The following is a 14,749-nucleotide window of genomic DNA, read 5'->3' on the forward strand; positions in this document are numbered from 1 at the left end:
CAAAATGTTGTAGCTTGGCAAATGGCAATACTATATGTAATCTATTATCAGATGAATGGCATGTTGAGAAATGATTCAAGCTGGTTTAGTATACAGAGCTCTGATTCTGCAGCAATGTCCTGGAGAATACCACTGAAACAGCAAGTCGCCTGTCAAAACACCATAGACCTGTGTGCTTGTGTGAGCATATTTAATTGTCATATTGCAATATCAATAACACTTGAGGTTCAGGGCATTTCCTGGGACTTAAAGATCAGCTGGGATTCAGAGTCTGAAGCTCAGCCAGGTGCCATTTGCTCTTACCAGCTAGTCATTAATCCCCAGGCAATTTCCTTCTCAGAAAGTTCTCTTGCTGAAATTTGAACTGTGACTTAAGATCTTGTTAATAATTAATTTTTCATGGGAAGTAATGGCTTGCAATAAAATAGAATATTTCCCCATGTGTATTTAGCACTTAATGAGCTTCCAGTAATATATGACTTGTGAAGTTGAAGGGTTGTGTTAACTCCAAAGAGTTTGGCGCCACACTGGAGTTTCCAGCAGCATTTTTGCAACATCAGGCAGTGAAGTTGTTAGGAGTTCAGCTGTTTCATGAGGGATGTCTTATCCATCTCCTTTCAAAGTCTGTTCTTTCTGTATTTATAGCATTTCAATGCAAGAGCTGTTAGCTGTTATACTGAATGTGTTTGGAGGAACCCCGATTTCTGGGTGCCTCTTTCATGTTCACATAACAAGCTTTTCTCTGGAATACTGGGAGTGGGTTAATAGGGAAAGGCACAGGAAATGTTAGAGGAAGGTGCATCCTGGGAATGTATTTGCCCATCCCTTTTAGGAAGTGGCAATCTAGTTCTCTGTCATGTCAGTCAGCTTAAACCCACTTGATGTAGCCAGTTTCCTCCAATTCATGATTGTGTAAGCAGAGCACTGATAGGTGTTTCTTTTCCAAGTTTCAAAGTCCCCTTCTAGGAAAAAAAAAAAAAAAAATAGAAGCTGTAATTCCACCATTTCCTGCAATTGTTCTACCTTAAGCTGAAGAAGATATGTGTATAGCTGGGAAAAGGCAGGAACTCCTAATTGCCATTGTTACCTGATATGTTGCCAGAGTGAGGGGGGAATATGATAAGCTGTGACATCTTTGATAATGGAATTTTACAGCAGCCTATTGAACTGGACAGCCAAGTGAGCAACAAGAATTTGAATGTATCTCCTTTCATAGAAGTGTTGAAAGCAGAATCTTACTGCTGTTCTCCTACAGACCCATTCTGTTACTTTTACTTTGACAGCCAAATGGTAAGATTTAAATTTTCTATAGCTGTCACCTTGTCAAGATGGATATCTGATGTCCAACCATTCCTTATCCCAGTGTTGCTTAGCAGCTTGAGCACACTGCTAGACTGTAGGCACTTTGTGTAGGTCCAAAACATACTTTAAGAGAAATATTGGCCATCATATTGCATGGAATAAATCACAGCTCAAATCCTTTCAGCTGTGTACCATTGATAATAACAAAAAAAAGAATAATTCTCTTTTACAATGGAGAATGTATCTCTAGGTAGCTATACTGCTACTATACTACTATACATCAAGTACAGTTTAGAACTGAATGTGCATGTTTTTAGGGTTTAGAGTTATTTGATAGTTGAAATTTAATGCAGACAGATAAACCTAATTTCTGGACTGCAGTGAAAATTTATCCCAGAGTTCACAAATCAGAGGTTTTGCAAAAATCTACAGTCAGAAGCAGGTCAGAAACAAAGAGAAGAATCCACTCTTCTGTCTATGGATATAGAAAAATCAGGCCTTCCTTAGTGTTCCAGATGTCCCAGGAGCCTTTCCAAATCAGACATCTACAATGTCTCAAACCTGATTTGAGTAAATGTTCAGAAGTTCTGAGTTTTTCCAAAATATAAATTGATGTAGAGTCTATTTGAGGAAATATCATGAAATTAGAATCATAGAATCATAGAATAGTTAGGGTTGGAAAGTACCTCAAGATCATCTAGTTCCACCCCCCCTGCCATGGGCAAGGACATCTCACACTAAACCATCCCACACAAGGCTTCATCCAACCTGGCCTTGAACACTGCCAGGGATGAAGCATTCACAGCTTCTTCCGGCAACCCATTCCAGTGCCTCACCACCCTAACAGTAAAGAATTTCTTCCTTATATCCAATCTAAACTTCCCCTGTTTAAGTTTTAACCCGTTACCCCTTGTCCTGTCACTACAGTCCCTGACGAAGAGTCCCTCCCCAGCATCCCTATAGGCCCCCTTCAGGTACTGGAAGGCTGCTATGAGGTCTCCATGCAGCCTTCTCTTCTCCAGGCTAAACAGCCCCAACTTTCTCAGCCTATCTTCACACATGAAGTCCTCCGGTCCCCTGATCATCTTTGTGGCCCTCCTCTGGACATCATTCCCGATGAAAAGATCGTATTTCTTACTAGCTTCTTAGCAGTGACAAAATTCAAACACTTCCATGTTGATTGCTAGTGCCTTTGGAAATGGTTTAAACTAAACCACAAAATGACCCATTTACCTCTCAGTAAGTGACCCTGTAGGAAGTTAGTAGAGGATAGCAATTAGGCTTAAGATTGACATTCCAGCTTCTTTTGCATTTCCGGGGCTAGACAAGCCCTTATATGAGATTGTTTTGATGTGCTGGAATCAAGGTATGGATCTTGCTAAGGTTTTGCAAACTGTCAAGTCCATGAAGTTGTTGGGTTTTTATCTGGTGTCTTTGAAATCTAGTCAAATCAGCACTAACGCACAGTGGCAGTATTCCAGATTTCCACTTTCAGATCTCAGTTGAAATTAGGGAGGGTAGCAAAGTGTTACATGTAGACAAAGTTGTCAGATTAAAAATAAAAAAATAATTCCAGCCTTTGCTAAGAATTTAGATATCTTTATCCTTGAACAGTAATCATTACTTTATCCTAGCTAGTTTGTTTATTTTTATAGGATTTGTATATTGTTTTGGTTGTTTCGGGCTTTTTAATTTTCCCTTTATAAAGCTTAGAGGTAAAGAAGAAAAAATGGAGGTATTTTCTTTGATCAATTTTTCTTTAGAAAGCGTAACAGCTTGTGTGTTTCATCTGATCAACTTCTAAGATTAATGTCTGGCTACTAATTTAAAGGATATTTGTTTTATAGTTCAAAACTGTAACTTATCCATGGAAAAATAATTTGTTGCTTTGAGAAATATGAAGGGAAATGCTCCCTGTTCTTATCTAGATGAGCCAGTAGAGAGCAGTATCTTTCTTGGCATTAATTTTCATATTTGCTGGCTGCACTGTAGTTCACTTTTTCTCAGTCAGACTGTGAATACTTGGAAGCAGACATGTTCACAAACAAATTGCCGTTATGGAAGCAGAGTCCATGTCAGCACACTGGCAGAACAGATGGAGATTCAAAACAAAACGATTGTTTAGAAAAGTTGACATAGCATTACTTTTCTTTAGTAAGTTTACTCCCCACTGAGCTGTCTGGAACAAGTGATAGTTTGTTGCATTAGCTATGAAGCGTGTAGTTAGGTAAAATCCAGCATGCCGATAATCTAATGGGATCCGTTGATTAAAATAGTCACTTATAGGTGTAAATGCCTTTCATGGATGAAATGTAAATGAAATACTGCTGCTTTTAATTTCTGTGAAATTTGAGGCAGGTTTCCATATTCATAGATTTAATCCTAGTAGAAATAGGACAGGGGGTAAAAAATGAATTTGGAAGCAGAATTTTCAAACAGAATCAGTTAATAATTTTACTTAATTTTGATTTCATTCTTCTTTGGGTTCATTCCTTCATCTGTATTATCAGAATGAAAATTTGAAATTATGTCTTTTTTTTTATCAAAATGTTCCATTAACTTACTACTTTCATAGGTAACAATACTATAAAACCCCTAAAGTCAGCAATAAGAAACCTAAAAATCCTCACTCCCTCTTTGCTTACTTTTTGTCTCTGACACCACTTTTGAATGTGTTGCCTTATCTTTTTCAATGCTAGGTAATTTTAATTATTTAATTTTGACAGTTTTGAAGATGTGTCACATTATAGCCCATCAGTGAGAGTATTTATTTTTGCTTCACAAAACAAGTGGATGATAAAAACAGATTGGGGAAACTGCAGTAACTGAAGAACAATTAATTCGATTTTGTATGGAAAATCATCATTTTTCTGGATTAAAGCAGTTGGTTTTGAAGTAAGTGAAGTTATTTTTACTAGTTTAGGGTTCAGGTATTGAGACAGCAGGTATTACTTAGTTTCTATTTATACACTAGGTTTTACCAGTGAGCACAGAATTCCCCTCTCTCTTTTCTAGATGGGTGGTACTTCAATTTCGTAGTCCTGCATCTGTTTGTTTCTCTTTTCTTATGTATTCTGCTTGCTTCTTTCATTTACCCTCACTCACTTTCCTTCATTCACTGCTCTCCTATCTGTGTATTGGCTTTCGCTTGCCTTTGCTTGCTTATTTTTACTCTCATCTCTTTATATTCCAGTTTTCTCTCTGCCAGTTTTTTTTTTCGTGTTACTTTTCCCCCACCTCTCCAATCAACACCTCTGCTTTTGCCTTATTTTTGTCACAACTTTCAAATCACATGTTTGATTACTCCTTTCTGTGAAAAAAATCACAGTAGGGAGCAAAGGCAATTATTTCACCTTTCTAAAAACTACAGATAATTATCCCAACGTGGAAGAATTTTGTTTGGCTCCTTTCTGTTCAAGGAGGTGGCAGACAGTGGAAAAGAGTGACTAATTCAGAGAATTTGTCAAAAATTAAATTTTCTATTACTATTTCCATTTTATATTCCCACCTCTACCATTTCCTACCTTATTACAAGCAATACTGTTATACTGAGGTCACTGCCTGTAAAGTGGGAGACAGGGAGAAGCCGAGCAGGCATTACCACTGTAACAGGCTGCATTAAGTCCTGATAGGACATTATTCTGAATATCCACTTGATCAGCTACAATGCAGTCCAGTTGGTAGGTAGATCAGCCCACCTCCCTGGTTCCTGAATTAACACTGAAGGAAGACCTTGGTGAGCCCTTCCAAATGAAATTAAGCTGATTACCAGGGAGGTGGGGAAAAGCCATGAAACTGCAGCTTCTTCATTTAGATAGCTTTTTTAAAAGAACTATTGGATGTCAGTTCTACAAAAGCAGAAGGACTGTGATGTTAAGACACTGTAGCAGGATTGTTGAATGGTCTGCTGGAGCTTCTTGGTTGTGTGTGCGTAGCTTTATTTTTATTTAATAGAGTCTTAAGAAAACAATACCTTGAATCTCCTAAAACTGCTGTAGGCCTGGTCTTAAGCCAAATCTTTAATTACCTCCCTGTCTTTTGATTGTTGACTCTGCCTTGAATAGCAAAACAGAGACTCTATTTTGGATTTAATAATGCTAGCTGGATCATGACCTTCCTACTGAAATACTGTTTCTGCTACTGTTTCAAATCCGGGTAGTCCTTAGAAATAGAGGTTAATAAAAGCAGCAGCTTTTTTTCATTAGTCAGTCTTCAGATGCCAAAATATAGAACAAACTTTTCATATGAAGAATTAACAAACTTTCTCTTTTGTCTTTTCATTCAAATAAAAGCCAAGGCTTTGTCCTCCAATTTGCAAGAACACAATTTCTTCCATAGATTGTCAGAAGACTTAAATCTACATATTCAGGTACGATGATGTTTCCTTTTTGCAATTTGGTATTTTAATATTATGACTGATAGCTTTCTTGGTACAAAATAACCAACGTCTACCACTTGACCTAAAAGATATTTTCTTAAATTGGCACCATGCTTGGTAATTGCATTGCATGTACATTAAGATAAATGGTAGCTCCATATTTGGCACCACAGGTTTAACTACAGAGTAGATTAATCCCAGAGCTGCTTCCCAATTGCTTGGGGTAAAGGGATGTTTCTAGTGTGTTAATTAGGAATCTAGAACTTACTGGATGATATGATTAGGAATCTGGATAATGAAAATAGAGTATTCCTGAATGAGTATATGTGGAGGCAATTAGCTAAGAGGTTAAGAAGTTCTTATGAAGATAAGATATGGCAGAAGGAGAAGCTTGCAAACAATGGTGATGACAGGTGATGTGAGAGTACTGCTGAGATGGAAAATAGAGGATTTGTACAAGTGATTATATGTAGGATAAATGAGTATAGACTTCACATGACAGGGCAGAAGTGGGTCCTTGTGTAACCTCAGGGGAGACTATTGTGAAGTGATAATAGTAGACGAGTAAAGGAAGTAGTAGGTTGGAAAGGGATTACTGGAGTGAAAAGGGTGAGAAGTCCTAGTATGAACAACAAAATCACATGCATTGTACTAAATAGTTTATAGGCTGAAACTTTTGTGTTTGTGAAAGTATAGTCAGACAGTATAATTCTAGAATAATTTTATTATAATGTATAAAACTGTGCCTCAAAATATTTTCCTGGTTCTCTGGAGAAATAGGATAAATCTGTTTCTTGGCATAAATGAAAATGGGCCCTGATAAGTTCATGTAGCTACATCTGCTTGTCTGTGGCCTGCTTTCTGCACACAGACTACACTGAGACCTTTGAAATTTCAGTAGAGCTCTTGCAGAGGAAAAATTTACAGAAACCTCTTTCAATCGCAGGAAGGAATTGGAACATTCCTATTAGTAAACACAGATGCATTATTATTATCATTATAATAATAATAATTATTATTGCCATTTTCTGAAAGGTTTATTCACTCTTTATTGCGTTGTCTGAAATAACATTTAAATGCAATGAAAGACAGTATTTCCAAACAGAAATGAAGCCTATATGTATCGCTTGGACAGTAGTCTGTTTTTTTTACAGCATAATACCAGTCTGTTAAACTGAGAGGATGAAAATTAAGGTTCATAAGTAATTGTGAAATTAAAATGGGGGTGAGGGGTGGTGTGGTGTATTATGAACTCTAAAAAAACAAATGAACATAACAGATGAACATACTTTAATTTCAAGTGATTTAAGTAAGTGTGAAATATTATGATATTGCCACTTCACTTAATGAAAAATGTAATAATTTGTTGTAGGCCAGACAGTTGTTGATAGTCAGCAAAGAGAAATATATGTCTTTGTTCACTTAAGGCAATGATAAGGAGATGGAACTTACAGTTCTCTACTTTTAGGAGTCATCAGAACTTTCGTTAAGGTGCTATGTTTGGGTTTTTTTGTTGTTTTGTCTTGTTTTTTTTCTTGGGGGGTGAGGGGGGGTGTCCTGAAAAACTTGATCCAAGGATTCCGTTACTTGGGAAATACAAAGATTTGCAGATGAGTACTTACCTGTATTACAAAATCAGATTTCCATATCTTGACAAGTTAAGTATTTGTTCATGCAAGGAAAACAAGCCCTGAGCTAATATTGTAGCTTAACTTTTTTTAAAATATCTTAAGTTTTACTCAGATGCAGAGGTAGTCTTTGCTATATCAGCCACCTGTCTGTACAGGCAGTAGAAATCAAATTGACCACTAGTCAGTCTCTTAAAATATCCTGGACTATTACTCTCTAAGGTAATCTAGTTACCACTGTAGTGATAGAAAACATAATAGAGCATCAGTTTTTCCTAAAGATGCTAATTCATTGTCCCAAATAATACAAAATGTAAGCATGTTAGTTTACATTTTATTTAGCTACAAGTGAAAAGAGGAAAAAAAACATTGTGCTTTATCAAAAAGAGCCATGTTGTTTCAAAAGGAAAGGGGCACCTAGGCCTTCAGTTTAACTGGCAGAGCTGATTGTGCCCAAATAGGAAGACTGTATGTCTCCAATTAGTACAGCCACAAAGAGTTTTATAATTTGAGACATTTTTTCTTGAGAAATAGAAATGTTGAGGAGCTCTTTAATCCTGGTTAGTGGATAGTTAAAATCATGACTGGTTTGTTTCATGACCTATTATGTGTTTTGTTCTATTCCTGCTTGGTGTCTGCTGCTGAAAAAAGTGTTCAAATCATTATTCAGTGCTGTCCCTATGTCCTGATTTGTATTAAGAATTTAAAGATAGCACATACATGGTCTTTAGGATTGAAGCCTGTTTTGTCAGCATAATAGCAATGCACATATGTAGCTGAAAGGGTTATTGTAGAATTAATACATAGATATTCTTTGGCAAGAAGTAGAAACGATACATTGTTTTGCACCCATTGCTCTTAGAGGAGATTACTCATTGCTTACACATTAAGTTGTATCCTATCCTGCTGCTCCTACCTGGAAAGAGAGAGTATAACTTGAAATCTGTGTTAATATTTGAAAAGATCAGTGCTTGGACATGGAAGCAAGGCATAGGAAAAATCTGAAGTCTGGGGATGAGGGAAGATTAATTTTTTTGAATGGAACGTGGCTTAAACTGTCAGATATGAGGCAGACTAAAAGACCTTTTAAAAACATCATTTATCAAACATCATTTTAAAAACATCATTTAAAAACATTTAAAAACAACAATCTATTGGAACTGTTAACATGAGAAGTCACACATGGTTTCTGCTTGACATATTAATCCAGTGTAATAGCAGATCAGAACGGTACAGACCGAAAAGCGATATGACAGTCCAGCATTCCCACTTGCAAAGACAGTGAAACCAACACTGTACCCCTATTTTAGTTGAGCTCTTATATTCCTGGACAGTGTGTCTGCAATATCGGGTAGGTTTTATTGTTGCTTCTCTGGTTTTGGAAGTAGGGAGTGGAGAGGGATGGGAACTTTTTCCGTTTTGCACTCTGTTCAAGGGCAGGCTAGATGTCCAGCAAGATTCCTTAAAGGACTGATGGAATCCAATGGAGATTTTCCCTCCTATTGCCCAAAGGAGACAGCAGTTTCACCAGTAAGGCTTTAAGCTCATTTTGCAGAATAACTGAAAAACACTTTGTTGGAATATCTAGCAGATGAGAAAAAATGTCTGTTTTGTGGGAAACCGCACAGAGCTTAATATTAACATTTTTAATCTCCTTATTAGATTTTTATTTGCTTGTGGATACAGTGTAGATTTTAATATGCAGTTATATCATACCTTCAAGGCAGTGGAAAAAAATAAGAAAAAATTACTTTAGAGAAATTTCTCCAGAATGCTTTTAAATTATAAATAGGATTCATCTGTATGGGTCTATATAATTTCCTATGCTTACAGAAAATAAGAAGGCTGGAGCACCTCCCGTATGAAGACAGGCTAAGAAAGTTGGGGCTGTTCAGCCTGGAGAAGAGAAGGCTTCATGGAAACTTCATAGCAGCCTTCCTGTATGTGAAGGGTGCCTACAAGAATGCTGGGGAGGGACACTTTGTCAGGGACTGTAGCAATAGGACAAGGGAAAATGGGTTCAAACTTAAACAGGGGAAGTTCAGGTTAGATATAAGGAAGAAGTTCTTTACTGTGAGGGTGGTGAGGCAGTGGAATGGGTTGCCCAAAGAAGTGGTAAATGCTTCATCCCTGGCAGTGTTCAAGGCCAGGTTGAACGGAGCCTTGGGTGACCTGGCTTACTGTGTGGTGTCCCTGCCCATGGCAGGGGGATTGAAACTAGATGAACTTAAGGTCTTTTCCAACCTAAACCATTCTATGATTTTATAAGATTGATTCATTGATCCAAAATTGTCTAATTGATGGCCTCAAGCATTCACTGAATGTTACTGAGCTCTGTAAACTAAGGCTTGAAGGTCTTGCTTCTTCAAAGACTCTTGTCTTTGAATTTTCCTGATGTAAAAAGTCAGGGCTGTATAGCAGCCTTCCAGTATCCGAAGCGGGGCTATAGGGATGGTGTGGATGGACTATTCATTAGGGACTCTAGTGACAGGACAAGGGGTAACGGGTTAAAACTTAAACAGGGGAAGTTTAGATTGGATATAAGGAGGAAATTCTTTACTGTTAGGGTGGTGAGGCACTGGAATGGGTTGCCCAGGGAAGTTCTGAATGCTCTATCCCTGGTGGTGTTGAAGGCCAGGTTGGAGAGAGCCTTGGGTGATATAGTTTACTGTGAAGTGTCCCTGCCCATGGCAGGGGGGTTGGAACTTGATGATCTCAAGGTCATTTCCAACCTTAACTATTCTATGATTCTATGATTCTGTTGATAAAAATATTTCTGGGAACTGGAACTGCTGCTGTCATCAGAGAAATTAGTCCTCCGTATTTATTAGTTGAAGCCCTTTCCCCACTAGTTGCATTTTACTCCTAAAGTTTTTGGTGTTTCACATCTGTTTTGTTGCTACTCAGGTTTTTAGGTCATATATTTCATATCTTCAAACCCTGTCATAGCATTACTAATTTTTAAATGGGTTTGACAAGTTGATTTAATGGTTTAGTTTTACGGTGTATGTTATTTTTTAGGTTACAGAGGGGGACCAACAAAGCTTAAACCTATTTAATATTTATGTAGTTTCTGGAAAAGAATTGGAAAAATGTTGCTTGGTGTCATTGTGAATTCAGAGCTTGGATAAATGAAACTTGAAGAATCTCAGCTTCCAATTATGAAGTTGTTATGGACATTAGAGACGAAGTCAAGAATATAGTGTGGTAATTATGAAAGGGAAATAGGAAAAAAAGTATTAAAGCATTAACTGATTTAATAATAATTAAAACACTAAAGTATTCTCTGGGTGAATATTTACTTGTATTTCTTGAACTTCTAAGTTTATAATACAGTAAAAGATCAAGCTAGAGGGCTGTTTCATGTAAGAAGGCAAAGTCTTCCTCAGATTTGATAATTTTTTCGTGTTGGTTATCCTGGAAATCGCTGCAAAAAATATTTCTTTATGTTGAGTGTAATTTTCTTGAGTAACTACTAGATACTTGTTAAGGTAGGGAGAAACTGGAGTGTTTGATAAAGTAAACAAATACATACAGGGCTAATCCAAAGCCCAAGATATAAATAAAAAGTTTTCTACTCATTTAAAGAAGCTGTAGTCATGCCAGTGTTGCAGAAAGCATCCGAGTAGTGAACTTCGCTGGCTCACAGTACAAAAGGGATTCTCTCTATGTATGTATTCTATGTATGTCCAAACAGTGTGTTTGCAATAAGTCCAGCAGAGTTTGGCTCTGATTTGACATTAATTTATTTCAGCTTGTTAAGCCACTACTATATGATTTAAATAAATATGATTTTATGGATTAAAGAGATGGACTTTGATATGTAGTTCAATTTGTGAGCCTGACTGCTTAAATACCTCAGTTTTGCCAGCACATAAACCAATTTTCATCAACAAAAAAACCCACGCAAAGCTTATTGTCCTGGGTTCAGCAGTAGCAACGATTTTTCTCCTGCTTAGTAGCTGGTGCAGTGCTGTGTTTTCACTTCCAGCCTGGGAACAACACTGATAACACCGATGTTTTTAGTTGTTGCTAAGTAATGTTTAGTCTGACCAAGGACTTTCTGAATCTCACGCTCTGCCAGGGAGGAAGGGAAGCCAGGAGGAAGCAGAGACAGGACACCTGACCCAGACTAGCCAAGGAGGTATTCCATACAATAGCACGTCATGCCCAGGATGTAGAACTGTGGACAGTTACTTAGAAAGGCTAGATCACTGCTCGGTTGGGCTAGGTGTCTGTCAGCGGGTGGTGAGCGGTTGTATTCTCTTCCCTTGTTATTTCCCTTATCATTATTATTATTGGTGGTAGCAGTAGTGGTTGTGTGTTATACCTTAGTTACTGGACTGTTCTTATCTCAACTCATGGGAGTTACATTCTTTCAATTCTCCTCCCCATTCCTCTGGGGGGGGGGGGGGTGGGGTGTGGAAATGGGGGGATTGAGAGAGAGACTGCATGGTCTGATTTACAGCTGGCCTTAAACCACAACAACTCTTTTTGGCACCCAATGTGGGGCACAAAGGGTTGAGATAATGACAGATCTGACCAGAGTGTGTCTAATTGTATTTGTGATAAGCATTTATTGTTTTGGATTAATAGTCACTTGTCACAATGCTGATTTATTGGCTCTCAAAGTTGTTGCTCTTGATCTCAGAGTTTCAGCATGTCGTACCTTATTTACAAACCGGTATTTGCTGTGTTAGTTTTTATTGGCTGGGGACCTTGGGCTAAGGTTATTGTTTCATTGTACTTTATGGTAATGACTTGTAATACAATAGAATCACTGATCATGAAACTGATCAGACAACGCTTGTCCCCAGTGAAGAGGAAGCTCACCACCTGCCGACCAATACCCAGCCTGACCGAGTAGTGATCTAGCTGTTCAGGTAACTGCCCCCATTTCTACATCCTGGACATGATGTGCTGTGATGTGGGTTACCTCCTTGGCTAGTTTGGGTCAGGTGTCCTGTCTCTGCTTTCTCACGGCTTCCCCTCCTCCCTGGCAGAGCATGAGATTCAGAAAGTCCATGGTCAGACTAAGCATTACTTAGCAACAACTAAAACCATCGGTGTTATCAGTGCTGTTCCCAGGCCGAAAGTCAAAAACACAGCACTGCACCAGCTACTAAGCAAGAGAAAAATGACTGCTACTGCTGAACCCAGGACACTTATAAACATTTAAAAAAACTGGAGTGTATGTTGGGGTAGAGGGGAAGTGCATTTTAGGAGTTTGAACTGTTTGTTGAGTGAATTTCACATGACTGCTTCTTACAGAAACCATTTGGGAAAGTTTATTACTGAAAGTCTTGAATCTTGTATTTCAGTTGTAGTTTAGATCTTCATGGGATTAATGGAACTGAACTGTATCGTAGTTGTTTACATGAAGGAAGAAGGTTATATTTTAAGCGTGAGTATAGAACTAACTAACTGCCCTACTCTCACCAAAAGTCTAGGTAGCCACAGTAAATTGTAAAATAATATTTAGAAATTACCTATTCTGATTTGGGTGATTTCCCCCTTCCTCCCCCTCTCCCCCCCCCCCCCCCCCCCCGCCCAGCCACTTAGAATTTTGGTAAGAGCAAGAATTGGAACAAGATAAAAGCTTTCTTATAGGGTGCAGCTTGGACCAAAGGTATTCCCTCGGTTTTCCATGCAATCTATTGCAATGTTGATTTATTCTTACGAAGAGGAATTTTTGTCTTATGCACACATGGATTTCCTGCTGAAGTGGCTTGTGTCCATTTCTTCTTATACTCTCATCATTTATCCTTGCAAAGAGAGTATCTCTTATCTTCTCTGTAGCTACCTAGTAAGTATTGCAAGGTTGATCAGATCCCTCAAACCTTCTCTTCTTTTGGTTGAGCAAATCCAGTTCCTTCAGCCATTCTTCATGCCTCAAGGTCTCCAACTGTCTTACCCTCTTGGTAGCTCTCTGTGGGCCTCTTCAGTTTTACAATGCCTCTACTGAAATGGGGGAACTCAAATAGGGGGCACTGTTCCAGGTGTGGCAAAGGGAAATCATGACACCCCTTGATAAAATGACTATACTTTTACTGATGCAGCCCAGGACATGGTTCACCTTCAGTGTTGCAATGGGACAACTGCCAATTCACGTTCAGCTTTCTGTCCACCCATACTTCTAAAACCACGCTCTAGCTAGTGAGATCTCAGCCTTGGGATCTTGCCGCTTGGGTCTTTCTATCCCACATGCAACACTTTACAGTTATCTTTGTTAAACCTCATGCATTTCTTGTTACTCCAGTCTTCCAGCTTGCTAAGCTTTCTCTTTCTAAGGCAGATCTTATTGCTGCTGTACCTACCGCTATTTCTAGCTTGGTGTCATCTCCAGATTTGGTGAGTGTGCACTCCATTCCATCAGCCCAATCATTTATAAAGATACTGAATACTAGTGGACCCCAATAATGATCCAAGAGGAACTCCACTTGTAACTGCTTGCGTCTAACTTTGAGGAACTAAACACCACCTCTATGCTTTAGCTTTCCCATATTGACACTGTGATAGTTTCTCACATGTATTTACTGTGGATATCTCAATTGGAGGTAGCAATCTTGTGAATGTAAAAAAATGTACCTACTTGGTAGAGATTTACAGCATTTACAAAATCATAGATGGTTGTGATGTGAAGAGTTAATGTGCATAGGTATTTACACCCTCCCATCTGGTAAGTGTTTCCTAGGCAGTAACTTACATAAGATTCACGCATTTCAGAACATTTTGAATACTCTAGAGACCAGCAGTAAAAATGTAAATTCATACACTTATTTTTTGATTCAGTAATTTCTGAGGTATCTTTTTCTATTTTTTTTGTTCATGTTGTCTCAGATGTCGTTAGCAATAAAATTATTACAAATAATATTGCTAGTGTCACAGAAGTAGAGGTGAATGGTCATTAGAGTGTCAAAAAAAGGTGATGTTAAAGGATTCACATGCTTAATGGCACAATGTGTTTGGTAGCTTGGTTCCTATACTAGAGGGAATGGCCTCAAGCTGTGCCAGGGGAGGTTTAGATTGGATATTAGGAAGAATTTCTTCACAAAGAGGGTGCTCAGGCATTGGAACAGGCTGCCCAGGGCAGTGGTGGAATCACCGTCCCTGGAAGTGATCGAAAATTGTATAGCTGAGGCCCTTAATGACACGGTTTAGTGGCTGTCTTGGCAGTCCTGGAGAAATGGTTGGACCTGATGATCTTAGAGGTCTTTTCCAACCGAGCTGATTCTATGATTCTATGGTTCTTATTCTCTGTTTTGAGATATAAAGGGTACAGTAGGATCTATAAAGGGTCTGATAAAGGGTCTTGGCCATGAGAGTTTTACTGTAGCTGGCATCTTTCTTCTTCTCCCTTTCTTTCTTAAGAGTTTCTTATTTGTTTAGTCCCTGTTTATTCTTATATTATTCTTTGCCCAGCTATAAGTCACTAGGAAAT

The 14,749-nt window shown here is 38.3% G+C and overlaps 1 protein-coding gene across 6 annotated transcripts in view; it reads left to right on the forward strand.

The window, feature by feature from the left end:
• The window catches only part of FAM171B (family with sequence similarity 171 member B), a 191,242-nt gene that overhangs the window by 107,066 nt on the left and 69,427 nt on the right, over positions 1-14,749 (forward strand). For 4 of the 6 annotated variants that reach the window (XR_010610625.1, XM_065669863.1, XM_065669861.1 and 1 more), the window contains one exon: positions 5,595-5,671. The exons of 1 other annotated variant lie outside the window; for it this stretch is intronic. The gene's annotated coding sequence lies outside the window, so the exon portion shown is untranslated. Of the gene's footprint in view, positions 1-4,028; positions 4,198-5,594; positions 5,672-14,749 lie in introns of all 6 variants that reach the window. One more of the 6 variants, XR_010610624.1, reaches the window with a different exon arrangement.

This window comes from Lathamus discolor, chromosome 3 (genome assembly GCF_037157495.1).
Source record: "Lathamus discolor isolate bLatDis1 chromosome 3, bLatDis1.hap1, whole genome shotgun sequence".
Lineage (NCBI taxonomy): Eukaryota > Metazoa > Chordata > Aves > Psittaciformes > Psittacidae > Lathamus > Lathamus discolor.